Source organism: Corvus kubaryi, unplaced genomic scaffold (genome assembly GCF_017639235.1).
Source record: "Corvus kubaryi isolate FWS band 111438036 unplaced genomic scaffold, C.kubaryi_AGA036_p1.0 37398, whole genome shotgun sequence".
Lineage (NCBI taxonomy): Eukaryota > Metazoa > Chordata > Aves > Passeriformes > Corvidae > Corvus > Corvus kubaryi.
Genome location: NW_024581137.1, coordinates 50,580,482 through 50,586,038, shown reverse-complemented (window position 1 = coordinate 50,586,038; position 5,557 = coordinate 50,580,482).

The following is a 5,557-nucleotide window of genomic DNA, read 5'->3' as shown; positions in this document are numbered from 1 at the left end:
AGCTCTTCTCACTCTGAAGTGGCTCTGAAATATATTTGAAGATAAAAGCCTGATTTAAAATTATTGTTGGCATTGCTTAGGGGAGGAGGGAGCCACTGTACTGTCATCATCTGGAAGGCTTTATTTCTTTCTTCTCTTTCCATACATAGCAGCCAACATCACAGTCTCAGAGTGAGAGTCAAATATTAACAAAAGTATTCCTCCAGAAAAGTATTAAGGTAGGAGTATCTCTGCGTTGCAAATGTGGAGGAGAGCTGAAGAGTGTGGGACTGATATGACTAAGTCATGGCTTAGAGGAGACACTCCTTTGTCATCAGAAAGATCTCAGCAATAGAGCAATAATCCTGACCACAATAATCCTGATGAGACTGGTGAGTCTCATCGTGAAGTTGGGACTGGAAGAGTCACAACAGTGATCCCAGAAGGAACCCAGAGCAACCACATCAGGTGTCAGCAACCACACCATAGCCATTGGTTTGGTGAGCTGAGTCACAGAGTCAGAGAAGAGCTGAGGCTGGAAGGGACCTGTAGACAAAGCAGGACAACAGATTGCTGAGCACACTGTGCAGGGCAGGTTTGAATGTCCCCAAGGATGGGGGTTTCACAAGGCATGATCTCTCTGGGTTCCATCCAGAGTGTTTGACCACCACCAGCATGAAAAGTTTCTTCCTAATATCTAGTTGAAAATAATCTAATTTCCCTTGTTGCCACTTGTCTCAAAAGCTTCTTGATTGCAACCTATGTCCTCAAGAGGAGCTTGGTTCCATTAGATGGTGATAAACTGCAGGGAGGTCTTTCCCTTGGCTTCTGCTCTCAAGGCTGAACAAACCAAATTCTTTCAGCCTCTCTTTGTATCATACAGTCCCTCATCGTGTTGTTGGTCCTCTGATGGATTTCCTCCAGTATTTCAAAGTCTTTCCTGCCCTGAGGAGCCCAGAACTGCATGCAGCTCTCCAGATGCACTCTCAGAGGGAAGAGTCATTTCCATCAAGCTGCTGGCTATGCTCTAGTTAATACAACCTGATACACAGCTGGTTTTCTTTGCTGCAAGGGTACACTGGCCACTCATGTTCAACTTCTTGCCTAGGTGGAGCCCAGGCCTGTCTGTGCACAGCTGGCTTACTTAATTATTATACAGCAGGTTGATGGAAATGCTTGGCATTTAAACTACATCTCCCAAATCCTGGATGTGGCACCTTCATCTCTTCCTAATGGCATTCTGAAAATCAAAATTTACTGCAAGAGATCAAAAGAAAAATGTCATTTCTGTGTCTCTTTCTAGAGTAGATGTTAACTACAGTCTTTAGAATTGATAAAATGGGAATTATTCAACTGTCTCTGACACTTTTCTCAACATCCTTCTGTGACACTAATAATAATCATGAATAATTTTTTTCCTCATTTGTCATTTAGGTCTTAAAATCTGTTTAGAAGTGTCTAAGCATCATTGCTCCTATTTTAAGGATAAAAGATCATTGTTTTCTTTATTGTTTTATTTTCTTTATTTGTCTTTATTTCTTTATTTTCTTTACTGGCTTTTCCTCAGTCACATGGAGAGTGAATTCATCCCAGCTAACTTCAGCCTTGCACATGGCAAGTGCCCAAACTCATAATGAACTTTCAGTCAATCAGCACATCCAGTGACCTGAACCCATTATAAGGGAGGAGTTTAGAAGAGGAAGGAAGTGACTGTGTGGAGAGGTCTAGATGAAGAGGTTAGACCAGATGCCTAATATTTAGACAGCTAAAATTAGATTACACTGGTGTCACTTATAAAAAAATATAGGAGTAGGTAGGAGTAAAATTCAGGAACTTTATTCTGAGGCAGCATAAACTGTCTTTACTCCTACTGAATGCTGTGCAACCATGCCCATTTTTATCAATGGCAAATCTAAATGAATGGATCTGAGGATGCAAAATCTAAAATTAGAGAAGAACTTCTACAGCTCATATAGGACTAAACTAAAACACCCTTGCAGAAAATTAATCTGAATAACTTGAATGATACACAGATGTAAAGCAGAACAACTTCTCAGGATCCCATGGCTAGCTGTAGTAAATTCTCCAAAGCAATTTTAAATATCAGAATACTTTTTGTTTCCTCTTAGTTATCTAAACTGATTTCTGTGGGTTTTTTCTTGCTTTCTCTTAACTATTTTCCACCAGATCATAATTTGTGTCCCTTAAATACTTTTTGAAAGAGTCTCCAGAATATGAATTTACTGGCTGCCTTTAATTTCAATCTGCTTCCAGATTTTTAATCTGCTTCCAGATGACAGCCACTTCCACCTCATAAGAGCTGGTCAGTGAAAGCTTACTTTCTGAATGAGCAAGGTATTGACATGTATTTTCATTTTTTTTTTCACCGTTACAAGAGCCCAGGCCTTGTACAAAAAACAACCCATCTGAGTGTTCATATTTAATGAGCATAGTTTGGGGGTGTGCTGGGATCTTCATCAGATGTTCAAGACTGTTAACATTTGTAATTATGAGTAATTTGTTATGAAGGACCTCTTTAAATTCTTTTGTGGATTCCTGCATGAAAACACAACCGTATACCCTTGTATCAGTACAAACACATCTAAGTATGCACGTGTGCGTGTGCTTTTCTGGATCACAGGGAGCTCAGGTGACCTAATTCAAGGAAATAATCTGGTCTGTTTTTTCTCAAATCTGAAGATTTGGCTTCAACATGGTTCTTGTTTACATGGGCACCAAGGGAGGGTGAAAATATTCCAACCAATTTAAATAGGAAATTAAACGGAACATGTTTTAACAACAGCTAGATGTGTCCTGGCCCATAGCACACATGTTTCTCTCAAGATAAAATCAGCATGTTGGAATTTGCTTGGAATGGCAATTTTTATAATGCTTATGTTTAGGGAAAGCTTCCAGGTGTATCAAAGGTGACCCAAAGATAGCAAGGTAAATATGAAGTTATATTTGTGTTCACTTGAGGGTAATTATTCTTTAAAATTGGGCTTTCAATGACATGTAAGAATCCTGAATGCTCCATTCCTATTAAAATAAATAGTTCAGTTTTTAGGCAGACTTGAAAGAGATGGTTCTAATCTTTACTGTTTAGCTGAACATCTTTGCAGCAATAGAATTTGAATTAAGTATGTTTATATTTTTAAACTCCAGAAAACAAAGTAGGATTTATGGTTAACTAACATTTGCCAAATAACATAATCATGTCTCACAACTATAGCTATAAAACTATAGTAATCCCTTACCCCTAATGCTCCTCAGAAGACTGGATTCCAAAAATAAATGATCTTGCTCCATCAGAAGCTGTGAATCAAAAATCTAGGCACCTCTAGGGGGGAAATTTTGCTATGTAGATATTATAAAGGAGCTGAGACCATAGACTAATAACTTTTTCATCTTAGAAACTGTGGACATAACGTTCCTCATCTCTTCTGCTCAACATGCCTTTAGAGGAATAAGGTGTCAATACTGAGAAAGGTACCACTTGTCTGACTTTTGCATCCTTAAGAGCAGGGACGGCAGGCAACCAATAAATATTTGTAGATTTCTAACGGAAATCCCCAAAATCTCACTGAACCAAGCCAGCAAAACATGGAATGATGGCCCCAGATTGGAATCCAAATGCATCACTGTAGTTTGCTGATGTGACTTGCTCTGTAGTACAGGATGGAGTCTGTCCATTTTTCAAAACTGGGCCAAAGCCTTGAACAGTTGTTTAGGTAATGTAGATGAGGCTTTAGGTCTTAATAGTTCCTACAATTACTGCTGAATCTGGCCTTGGCTCAGGAATAAACCCCTTGTATTGGAAAGATTTACTACCCTAACTATATCTGTATCTCAATTTAATGAAAATGTTAAGGATAATTTGATGGTCTCTTGCCAGTGTAATTTTAAATAAAATGTCTTCATTCCTTGGCACTGTCTATTGGCACTCAGGTTTAACTAAAGGAAGTGCTTAAGTGAAGTGCTTTTTGCATTACAGTCTTGCCAGTATCTTCTCTGATAGAATAGATTTAATTTTCAGTGTTTTACCCAGAGTAAATAAATTTAAAAAAAAAAAAAAATTACCTCCCACCATCAGTCCATATGGTAGCAAACCTTACTAAAAGCATTACTAAAAATCAGATATTGGCCTATCACAGCATTTGGACTAATCTCAAGCCTCATCTCCTGTAAATTAAAGCATTTCTAACTTATTTGCTGCTCATTTTTTATGCACTCTTGTAAAAAATCTTTTTGTACCTTGGGAAATAATGTAGCGCATAATGAGGCGCTGTCAGTGCATCTTAGATTTTCATCTAGTTCAGCAAGTCAGCAAAAAAGTTTAGGACACTTTATTATAATTGCATAGGGAATGGAAAGTAATGGTAAGGCGGTGACAATTTGGCCATCATACCCCACAGAACCGAGCAATTGCCAAATACAGTCTTGATTGCTTACCCTGTCTAAATCAGGAACGTGTGTACAGAATGAGGCCAGAAGGACAATGCATCAGAACTTAAATTGTTTGGGGATAGACTGAGAATAAAGATTGTAGATACAAAAAAGTGCTCATTCAAAGGGTAAAACACTGGTAATATTTATTTTCTTTCTAAAATTTAAGTGCCATTGATTTGTTTTAATATGTAGAAAGAGTATTTACAGAAATAAAAAAATCTGCCTGACAGAGGCAGAGTGTGCTGCTACTTACATTAAGGTACCAGTAGCTCATAACTTTAACAGTTCATAAGTCACCTCAGTAATGCTATCCTTGGCACCCAGCACAACAACTCAAGATCTTTGTCACTGTTGGGAAGGAATTATTCTTCTTGTTATTATTGCCCACCAAATCCTCATTCCTCTTTTTCTTCTGCTCAACAAGAAATATTCAGAAGTGTCAACGAGAGACTTTTAGAAGATGGCTTTGCTCCGAGCCACTCACAGTGAGAAACGAATATCTTACAGTGGCCATATGGGCACCACAGATTTTTTCCTATCTTTTGGTACCTAGAGGCAAGCACTGGAGACACTCTGTAGATAAGTTTCTCTGTAATGTGGATTGAACCACATATTTTCTACAACTGTGACTATCTTTGTGTTGCTGTTTTAATTTCTATCGCATGCATTTACAAGAAAAAGATGGTATTTGCACCCACTTGGAAAACTTGATTTCAGGGAGTGAAGAAAATGTTGAGTGATGACATCTTTTTAAGAGACTGAATCTGATAAACAACTGGACTTCTGCAGGCCACCTGTACCTGGGAGCAATGTGTACACATGCAAGCAGAGGCAAAAAAGGTACAATCACAGGGCAGAGAACTGTGATTAGGATGATGCCTTAGGTTTTAACTTTTATATTTTTCAAATCACTGTACTTCTTAGTGTGTAACTCTGAAGTTCCTTGTAGCCTGTTAATTTCTGCTCTCTTGTGCTAGGTAGACATAACAAAGCTTCTCCGGGCCTGCTCTTCAAGGACACCCAGACCGTCCTAGGCCCAAAAAGTATAAACCAAAAGCCTTTGAGAGGGGGGAAAACTGAGGGGAATTACATCATTAAACTGAAGCTTTAATTGGAGAATTAACCCTGA